Genomic DNA, 11,693 nt, shown 5'->3' with positions numbered 1-11,693 from the left:
AAGAGAGAATAACTAAATTGAGTGTTTGTTTACTCATTTGAAATTTCAATTTGAACTGATGCTTTCACTTGCTGCTGTAATTAATTTAGCATATCAGAATGAATTATAAATAGCACAAAAACTTAATGGATTGCATGTATTATTGTCATTTAATTTGACATTGTGGAAGATTGCACAAATCCACTTTAAATTCATGTGCTTTCACTTTTGCTTTCTAACAACAAACACATGCTTAAAATCAGCTGTGCATTTTTGATTTAAAAAAAATAATTTTGCTTCTCAAACAGTGAATCATGTCCCTGTTAAAAAAATGTTAGCATGTAACCTCATTTAATTTTTTTTCAATTAGACAAACTAAAGCTTGTTTTATAAGTGGATCTGATAGATTTCCACTCGAAGACCAAAGTTAGTTTTTCTCCAGAGACAGGGAGCGCTTTATGATGTGGCCTCTGCCATTTGTGTATCCTGCCTTACTTCATAATCATTTTTATCCGGCAGTTAAAAATAATTAACAAGTCATGCTCTTTTGTCGTCCACCATTTTAGGTCCTCGCTCTGGCAATGAAAGGTCTGCCCATCAACATGGTCACGTAATAGTGTCAGGATGCATTTTAAAGTGCAGTAATTCAGTGGTTTACATGGCCTCATAAAATACCGACATGCCCTGATAATGAGAAGCATGAATGGAAACTTGGAGTTCCCTGTGGCCCCTGTGTGAGTCTGTTTAAGTGTGTTGGGAGACATAGCTGGAAGGAAAAAAGGAAGCAAGTAAGAAAGAAAGAGAAAGAAACACAGAGAGGGAGAGACAGGGGGGAGAAAAAAAAACCTTCTCAAGCCACAGCTGCTTTATAGTATCCGCTCTCGTAGAGGTAGGAGAAAAAAGAGTGATGAAACGGCTCTACTCCTCGGACTGACACATGTGCTGCCAGAATGCAGCAAGTTTGACACTGGTATGCAAGTTCAGAGTGGCGGGACTGAGACCGAGGCTTCCCGAGGTCCCCTCCTCTCTGAGTGATATCGTATGGACGGAGCAGCAAAGGTCACAGTCAGCTCAAGCACTCTTCCTCTTTTAGCCCACTCTTTATGGTGTCTTGACCCACCGACAAGCAGGATTTGCGTTTGTACTTTTGTGAGCAACTCAGGATTTACAAGCAAGAAGGCATAGAGGCTTCTGTGTGCTTTAAGACTTGTTAACGTGTATCTTCTCTACCAGGTGATCACTGTCAGTCATCTCTGCGAACACGTCTTAATCTTACAACGGCGGCATCTTGTTGTCATGGAATAAATCACGGATCACTGTGGAGGTGGTGGCAGGCAGCGTGAGTCAGAGAAGCCGTCTGCTTGACTTCACACTCGCTGGGGATCTGGTAACTCAGCAGGTAGCCCAAGTACAGATTGAAACTAACTCTGCCTTTCTGCACTCATGACACCCCGAGAGCTCTATTCAAGAGCACGACTGTTCCTTTATTGTAAAAGAAATCGCGGGAGTTCTCTCTTTATTGTGTACAGATGGGAAAGGTTCAGGCCTGCTTAGCTCCAAGTCATTTCCTCACAAGGTGCATGTGTTCAGATTTTACTGGAATACCCTGCAAGAATGCAAGTTTATATGATAAAAAAAAATACCTGTTTAAGTGACAGTTTTTTAATCATGGGGGAGAACTGAAGTCTGAGGCAAGCCTATGAGTTTTTCTTTGTTTTTTTTTTTCTGTTTAGTTTATTTTTGTTTCAAATGGTCACTGCAAGTTAGGGACTTACATCCTGGAACCAGCCTGCAACCTTTCAGTGAAGTTGCCACCACGAGGGCTGTTTTTCATCTTTCTGTTGTTTTTGTTAGCACTAACAAGATTGACTTATAGCAGATTTGCACTACCGTGCATGCCGTAACCACTGACTAACAAGCACTTATTCATCTGCCCAGCAGAACAGTCTTACTGGCACAAATGAGGGACATCTGATTTATATTAACAGTTCTGCAGTCACATCTGTGTTCATCAGGCAACGGGGTCTGAACGTGACTCAGCCAGTCAAAACTATTTATCTTCTAATATCTAGATTTGCTGTATGGATGGCAGTTGCTGCTCGGGGGCCGGTGCCCGTAAGTGTGTGAATCCCACACATCCATAAAGCTATCCTTCTAATCTGCTGGCCAAGAGCTGCGGGGGAACTGGAAATGATCATAAATTAAGCAGAAGTTGGCTGACGAGAAGATGCAAAAATCTGGAACTGAAAGGAGCGTTTACAATTATTACTGAGGTCCGTAAGGGGAGTTAAGGAAGTGAGTAAGATTGATAGAGGCGGGGTAGAGGACGTACAGGGTAAGAGATGGCTAACCGTTAGACTGCATGACAGTCTGGCACGCAAGATGGAGGAAACGTCAGATTTTTGGGATATTTCTCCCATTGTAACTGTAGTGGACATAAAGTGTTGTCCCAGCTGATGCCTGCTACTAGAGATGAATTATTCACTCACTTGTCAAATCAATAATGACTGGGATTTTATTGGTCTACTCTCCCCATGCCCTACTTATTGGTTAAGGGGGTGGGGGGCATCATTTGACAAAAGCTTGCTGAGGAGAGATTTTTTTTATGTGTGTATGTGTGTGTGTTTGTTCATTCATCATAGTGGACACGCAACCCCTTGCTGTGGGAAATTGGCTGTCATTTGCCATCTTTTTAAGGATTGTGTAATAATTGGAACTTTAAACAGAGTTACAGGAACACCAGCCGAAGCCGGACTGCAGTGAGCGCATGCGATTAGTTCGTCAGTTTTTGTTGAAGTAGAATGTGGAAAAATGGAGATGGAGAGAAGTGCGGGGAAGGTTACGGGGCGGGGGGATTGGAAGGGATTGCAGACTACACGGGAGGGAGGTCTGTCAGGGTGGGGCGGATGTTGCCATGGCTTTAAGGGCATGGGCATGTTTGGATGGCACGGAGCGCCTGCTGCTCCTCCGCCTCTGTTCATGTGTCACTCACTGTCTTCCAGGCTGTAATTTTCCATCTACTGTAACAGTCTGAGCGCATCGCAGGGAACTTTGAAAATAAATAGAGAATTCATTAAATAATTAGTATCTCCACAACAATCTCTTTTGTTCTGTCAATCCGAGTCTTTAAAAGTCACTCCGATAGATGGAAGGAAAAAAAAAGGGGGGAGATGGGAAATTAGTCGAAAAAAATCAATAAAAAAAATGTGAAGCATTGAATTTTTTTAAATGCTTTTTACTTATCTGCCACTTATTATGTCTAATTGGACCTCATTTCCTAAAAGTGTGCATGTTGTTCCATGCATTTGGGTGGATGAATGTGTGTGTCGCCGTGTGTGTTTGTGACACTTCCTAATGGCTTTGTGCATAGATGATAACCACTTGGCTTGAAAACAGACAGATATGAAAGGCTGTCAGTCTGAGCAGACAGCTATAATGGCCTTGTAAAGCTCTGTATGTGCACGAGTATATAAGTGAACATGTATGTGCTTGTGTGTGTGTGTGTGTGTGTGTGTGTGTGTATAGTCATGAAAGGGCGATGATAGGGGCCCACGCTTAGGGTGGGCGGCCGTGATTCCTAATCAAAACCTATCTGCTCGCCGGGTGATGGTGTGCTTGTGAGCGCGTGGTATGGTGTTTACATTGGGTGAGATGGAGCAGAACTACCTCTTTGTCCCGTCGGAGATTTGACATTGCCCCCCCTCCCCCTTGACACACCCCTCCACCCGCCGTCCTTTTCTGTGTGAGGTTAGCAGCCTGGAACATCCTCGTATTTCTGAACAACTTCAGCAAGGGCCACACAGTTAAGTTGTGTTTTATGAGTGCTTATCACAAACGCCCTTCAAGGTGAGTCGTAATAAGTTTGTATTTCAGATCTTTATCTCATTAACATAATGCCAGATGACAAATACATCATTGGAGACGGGGAAGAAGCTGTGCTCATGCTGCAAGTGGATGAGTTGTTAAACATGTTTATTTGATGTGTGAGGAATCATGAAAACTGTGTTGAAAACTGATCTGAAAATCACACCTCCAAACTTCAACCAACAGGTTAAAAAAACACCACAGAACTAACTCATCCCCTGGTTTATTCATTTATTTTGTCCGTTATGCATTCAAAAATATATATGAAGTGCAAATTTGAGAATTAATTTATCACCAAATGTCAGGAAAACACTTGTAAAAAGAGATGATATAAAGTTGTGCTCAGGCCTTGCATCAAACTTTTGTTCACACATTACAGGTTTTTCCTAAACGTCATCTTTCATCTCTCTCTGGGTGAACCAAAATCACTTGTCGCTTCTGTGTATCACTCCTGTCCTTTTATTTCCTCCAAGGCACTACATCGAGTCGACATTTCTTTTTTCAGAAATTAATGGGGAATTAATGATGCCGTTATTCCCCTGCTGTGGAAGGGGGGGTGAGAGGTGGGGGCAGAGGGGTTGGGGTCTTTTTTTTTTTTTTTTTCCTTTAATCATCCAACCTCTAGTAACTGATTGGACCAGAAAAATACGCCCAGTCCCCTTCTGCGAGGTCTCACAATGGAGGTGCTGATTTTTTTTTGATAGGGTCGTATGCTGTCAGGGGGCCAGCTGGAATTAGAAGTGGATTAATATTTTTAAACAAGGCTAAACCGCTTGGACTGTCTGTCTGTCTGCTCTTTCCTATGCTTAGCCAATGGTCCGTCTGCTCTCTGGCCACATCAAAACAATCCAACACACTATATCTTCCTAATGAAGACGGCTGGGTTTAGTTTATAAGCTTTGGAGAACATGAAAACATGCTTATTTGGGCAGATTTCACGAGGTCCTAAGTCTGAGAACAAGCCTGGATTATTGTGAACAGTCTGATATCACCGGAGTGACATCCTTAAAAGATGCATTACTTTGGTTTTATCTGCAAAGTCAAAGTAATGACTTGCTGTTCTGTTCAGCAGCTGATCATAGTCATTTACCGGTAGTTGATTTTTTTGCTGCTGGTCATCGTCTGTTTTGAATGATATCCTATTTAAGATTTATTTTATATTAAGAGACGTGGTGGAACTATAGGGGTCAGTAGTTTCAGCACCTGTTCAAACCTGTAATGAAGCATGAATGAGCATTTACTTGCGTGCTTGGAGGTGGGAAACATAAGACTGAGCTGGAAGGAGTTTGTCCAGTGGCTATGGGGATCCCAGTTAAGGAAAGATTAGGTTTAACACCAGTGGGAGTGTTAAATAGTGACTGCAAGGGATTTGTTGGGCTATTTGGAATCATCTGAAAGCAGACGTATTACCAAACAAATTTGGGTACAGTAAAGCTTCACAAATCAAACCCTGCTGGTGGCATCTCTCGTGGAACAGAACCACGTCTCAATAATCCCCCTGCTATTTATGTGTGTTGGAGAGCGAGTGCATGTGTGTGTGTCTGTGCATGTATTAGAAGGACCAGTGGAGAAGGGAGAGGTTCATCTGTGGTCACACATGTGGGACTGAATGCCTTGGGACGGATGATAGAGCCGAGACAGCAAGTCGGTAATAGTATTTTTCCTATTGGCCCGCCACTCACAAAGCAGGCTGATAGACGAGGGTCCTTCAGGGCCCAAATGAGGACCAGGGAAGGCCAGACGGCACTGCACAAGTTATTTCCATTTAACATGTTTTGGGCCTAATCAGTTTACAATCTTTAATCCAAACAGAACAAATTCCCCTACAGAAAGCTAAAGCACAGATCAAGCCTGAAGTAAAGTGACGAAAACCGACTATAACATAAATCTATTTCTTTTTTTTTTCTAATTCAGTCATTATAAAAATGTTCTGTGAATTTAGCAGGGACATTAGCCCCCTTTGGAGCTATTATCCTCGCAGTCTGGTGTTGCAATTTCACACTCCACTGGTTCCAACAAGCGGTAGAGTCTGCATGCCCCAGATTTCACCTTGTTTAGGTAATACAGAAACAAATCCTTCCCAAGACAAGGTAAATTAAACTGGGTGCTGGATGGGCACACTGTTGCCAATTTAAAAAAACAAAAAGCAAAACATACACAGACAGACACACAAACAGTGGGAGGACGGCTGTGTATGTGTGTGTTTTCCTGCAACACATTAAAAAAATGACTGTATAAAGCTGGAAATTTTAATTCATCCCTTCACAGATTTGTGGATTTTAAACTCACTTATCCACATTTTATTTGATTAAAGGCGTGTATTTTAATCCCTCCTTCGAACTTGGTGTGCAAGTTTAGGTCAGTTCCCAGTGTCCCATCTTATAATATCACCTTTTAGGACAGCAGCTTTCACCAGCTTCATTCCTAATGCATGAAGGAAGGCATATTCAATGTAACTGACAGACAGCAGTGGATATACATCATTTATGTTCAGCAAGAGTGAAAACAAACTGCCTGCGTAGTAACGTTTCACAGTGTGATGTGTGCTGATCCACGCGCAGCATGAGTTACTGCCCTGCACCCTTTTGTTTTATTTAAACGAGAAATCCATCTAAGCCGCGCTGTCTTTATTTTTCTTTCATTTTTTTTCCTCCCATATGAGAGTTAAAAAAAAAAGATTTCTATCAGTCGATTAATCGCAGAGGGAGCGCCAGCAACCAGCCATGTGCGCTCCTACATGTTAAGAATTTAGGAACGCTGATATCAAAAATAAATCTATAAATTAATAACATTTAAACCAAATCCGCGCTAAGTCTCTCTCTATCGACGCCACATGTTTGTAACGTGATATTTTCGGCGCGATTGGAAGTTGCAGGCTAAAAGGCAGTGTTTCCAGCCCGTTGCACCGGGGCTTCAACACCTCGCCTCTCCTGACGAGGGTCCGGGTTTGATTGAAGTCAGATCTGGCTTAAAACCTGCCCCAATCCTTCAAGGACAAAACAAGCGGCTCGTTAATAATTAAAAGTGCGTTGGCTTATTTTTTCTTTTTCTTCCTCACATTGTGGGTTGGAGACCATAAGCTTCATAGGGAAGGTGACTCCAATTTAAAAAAAAGAAAAAGAAAAAGAAAGAAAGAAAGAAAGAAAGAAAGAAAGAAAGAAAGAAAGAAAGAAAGAAAGAAAGAAAGAAAGAAAGAAAGAAAGAAAGAAAGAAAGAAAGAAAGAAAGAAAAACAGGCCTCTTACTCCTGCAACTTTAAAAAACGTTTTATACTTCTACTACTAGGTTACTACAAATTATAATAATAATATTGATGATAAAACTTTATATTAGATTTATGATTTCAGTCTATTAAATAACAAATTAAGCAATAGAAACACAACACATTGGGAAATAAAGAGGATTATTATAAATACTTATTTATTAGTTATTATTTTATTTGATCATTTTTTAATTTAATAGAAAAAATAGCACTACAGTTACAATTTTGAGGTTAAAATAATAAAATAAAACAAAAGTCCAACTTTCCATTGACTTGTGGCTTTTGCACTTACTGTGTTGAGAGGATTCAAATTTCACCAGGCATGCTGGGCTCCAAAGCCCCCTCCCACATCAGGCAAGAAATATGTCATCGGTCATAGCGGGATGGATAGGATGTCTCTGCGATGCCATTGGAAATATTTGACTATGTTGCACTTGAACAAACAAGAGATGATTTACAGCCTCTGAGGCCTCCTGAGGGAAAATGTGCAAGATATTAAAGAGAGATCTGCCAGTCACAGAGTCACGAGCGGTCCGTCATTCCTGATCTGTGTGGTTTTATTCAAAACTGAAATTCAAAACCCCTACTTGTGGTGTTTTACATAACATAGTCGTATAATATTGTACTCTTACTTAAAACTTTATGGTGACAAAACAGCAAAAGACTTGTGGGAATGACGTGTGAAACAAAGTCCTTTTTTTGTGACTGGCCAACTGAAACAGGAAAAGCAATTATTGTAGAGATTGTCCCACAGGCATTGAAAAGCTATCAGCATGAGGGTTGTGATTGACTTGGGGGACACCTATAGCCCCATGCATTATCCTGGCATGAGGTCGCTTTGGCAATCGCCTGCCAATTTCCACCAGCACCTGGCTTTCCCATCCCCCTCTTTCACCAGGCCCTCCTACCTGGTTCCCTCTTCTCATCCTGCACCTCCTTCTTTCTCTTTAAACCCCATATGACGGTTGTTGTCCTGATGGGAATCTTTAAGAGAATGTGGAAGAAAAAAAGAAAAGAAAAGGAAGAAAAGTCTGAGTTGTGCAGCGACAGTGTATTGTTTCCCATCATAATGGAATTGAGTGTTGATAAAGAGAGAAAAAAGGTATTTTTGACTCGTGTTTTTGGGGTGTAAAAACACATTTAGCCCTCAAAAACATCAGAGCAGTGGCGCTAATACTGTCAAAATAATAGCCAGTGGTGCAGTGTTTGGCCAAAAGGCACGGTGGGAGAGTCAAGACTAAATTAGTTGGAAAATGGGAAGAAAATAAGTGGTGCTATGTCTAACACTTTTTGTTATGGCTTTTGAAAACCTGCATTACACAGCTGGTGAATATCGCTCTCCTTTTTGCAGCAGAGCAGCCACCACCTACACAAAAATCTGCTCTTTTCCTGTTGGGAACAGTTACTCAAACACGTATGATTACAGCAAGATCACCTCTGATCGGGGGCGTACTAAGCCACAACGGACACCACAAGATTATATATAAAACTCCAACCTGCACCGCTGGAGCATTCTGTTTACAACTGTGTAATGCTTCTCCTCTTTATTCATAAGAATGTCTGCACCAGCATCTTCCTCTGTTATACAGCTGTTAGTTGCTATTATCCTTCATAACCCCATTCCCCACTCAAAAAATAATAAGAATTGGCCTCTTCTCATGTTTTTAGTTTATGTATTTCATAGTGTCTTAAAATTGCAAAGAAGTCAAGATGTCCCTCAGAAACAAATACATGTATCTGTTTTCCTTCTATTATCCAGGGAGAGCAGACGTGTGTCGAAACAGTTTTAGTTAGAGCATCCGCTTATTTTTTCTAAATTTCTTCTTTTTTTACCAGCTGTGTCTAGGGTTTATCGCATCTTTTGTAAAAACACTTGGAAAAGTCTATTCTGCATGGTAAAGAAATCTCCTTGTCTCTTAAAGGGTAATCATGTAACTATGAATCATTGCATGTCTTTTTGATCTATTCTTTTGACAAATAGTCTTCATGGAGAAGGAACAGCTGTTCATGTCGAATCTAACAAGTGATGTGAATTATTGTTCATACAAAATCGAGAAGTGATGCAGAGGATGATAATAAAAAAAGAAAGAAATATAATAACTACAAATATCTCTACCTCCAGTTGATAGAAAATGTTATCACTGTGACACTTCGCTTCTTGAATTTTGAATCACGTCAGTGTGTACCTATGAATAAAAAACAAAACATCTCCACCTGAATGGGGAGTTAGAGAAAGAAAAAAAATAAAGGCTTAGAATACATCTTTCATTGTTTCCTCCTCCTTTATGTGATGCTGGGACTCACATAGACGCGTGCTGAGGCTGTGGAGGGATCAAGTGGATTTTTAGTCATAGTGCTATAATGGATTTAAGATTGTGCAGACATTATGCAACCGGAGCTGGCCTTTTTTCCCACTTGACTGACATTTCTGGGACAAAAATAAGCACAGTGAAAAACACATGCTCCTTTTGTTACTGGTGTTTATAACTCTATCTATCTATCTATCTATCTATCTATCTATCTATCTATCTATCTATCTATCTATCTATCTATCTATCTATCTATCTATCTATCTATCTATCTATCTATCTATCTATCTATCTATCTATCTATCTATCTATCTATCTATCTATCTATCTATCTATCTATCTATCTATCTATCTATCTATCCATCTATCTACATAAATGACAAACCCCTGGTTGCTCTTCACTCTGGTGCTTGAGGTGCCAACCTGAAGCATACGGAGCATTGCGCAGGCGCGGACCAATCACCGCGGAAAGTGATGTATGAAATGTTACAATAATAATGGAAGAGCACTCTCCGATTCAACTCCTTTGGCGTGGATTGTCCCTTTTTATTTCGAAAACGCGATATGAGCCTGCGGTGGCCACCCAACCCCGCACCCCCCACTTCCTCCCCCTCCAGAGACTCTCAGGTGAACAAAGTGCTGCTGAATCACTGCATCCATGCGAGCTGAAACAAATTTTGCTTCTTTTTTTGTTGACTTTGCAGGAGACTTTAATGGCTTTAATTAACAATTTAATTGCAGGCGGTGAAAGTTGGCGGGTTTGCATTTAGGCACCAGCGTTACACCTTCTCCAATAGCGCCCAGCTCAGGGATTTTTTTTAATATATACAATTTTCTCCATCCTCTTGTAGCGGGTTGATAGATACGTTGGTCATTTGCACGTCTCAAAAGTGCTTGAAAAAGACAAACGCAAAACACAATTGCTGAACAGCTGCTTTGCTGAATGAGCGTTTGAGGGCTCTGACTCCACAGACCTATTAGCGGGGATTCCTGCGTCCCACTCTGATGAGGAATTCATCAAGTTTCTGACACCTGGCCAGATGTTGGGGAATTGCTCTCTCCTTTTGGAGATCATTCAAATATCTTGTCTTTCAGCATTTAAAGCAGAAATAATTAAGAAGTCCTGGTGTGCTTGAGGTGAATGGTGTGAAACAATTTGTGACTAAGATTGAAACTTTTAAATGATTTACTGGACCAGTTGGAACATGACGAATCGCACACTTTTACCGGGGTCAAAGTGGTAGGCTACTCTCTTACTGGAACTGAAGCTTTTAAGCAACTTTTACTCATTTGAGCTTTTCCCTTTGACTCATCTCCTGATGCACGGAAATGCCTGCAGGCTACAGTATCCTCATTGGCTATGTAAATGTTCCTTATGAGTCAACTGCAGAATAATTGAACTCAAACACAAAGCCATTGAGTTAATCAGTTTGCATCACAAAAGCCACGAATCAAGCAAAGACATACCGCGGATTAAGGTACTTTGTGAATGCATATTCAACACCCTGCTGGAGGTGAAATAAGCATCGATAATTGGGAAGCATGTCAACTTCCGCCCAAATGGAAGCCGTCGTTGATTATCAGATGCATGCAATTATTTGTTTATAAAGCCATATTTCTTCTTATGATGTTACAAATCCATTTAATTTCAATCTAATTGCCATGGCTCGTTTGGTGACAAAACACTCCGGCTTCTCGTGCAGGCTTAATGCCCCGATTAAAGAGACGACCTGTAGGAAAATAAGCAGCGTTAACTTGTTTCCTTGCTGTATGTGCAAAGATAAGCCCTCCTGTTCACACGCGCACGCACACAAACACACACGCACGCTTAAGGTGAACGAATCAGTAGTGCTTCAGATTTTGGAGACATGAAGGAAATCTAAGCACCGTCTTCTGCTCAAAATGTCTCAGATGTGGGCACACATAGTTTTTATGAGGAAAAAACAAAGAAATAAGCAAAAACAAAAACAAAACTCCCCAAAAAACAGGCTCAGTCAGTGTAAAGCTCATAAATCCTGCTTTAAGTGCAGGATGAAGGTGTCGGGGTGTAAATAAACAGTCTCCCATCTGTAGCCATACATACACACCGGATTACTTGTGAATGTGCTGAGATGTCTGTGTCAGCTATGATGCGTATATACAATGATGAGGAGATTATCGCGGAGTGATAAATTAGCCAGTGGGCGAGTTAAGATCACAGACTCCGTTGCGTGACCAAAAGGCTGGGCACTTGCTCGTATCGGTTTATCCTCTTAGGGCGCGCTCTCCCGATTATAGCCA

This window comes from Cololabis saira, chromosome 7, assembly GCF_033807715.1.
Source record: "Cololabis saira isolate AMF1-May2022 chromosome 7, fColSai1.1, whole genome shotgun sequence".
Taxonomy (NCBI): Eukaryota; Metazoa; Chordata; class Actinopteri; order Beloniformes; family Belonidae; genus Cololabis; species Cololabis saira.
This window is presented reverse-complemented; position numbering follows the sequence as displayed.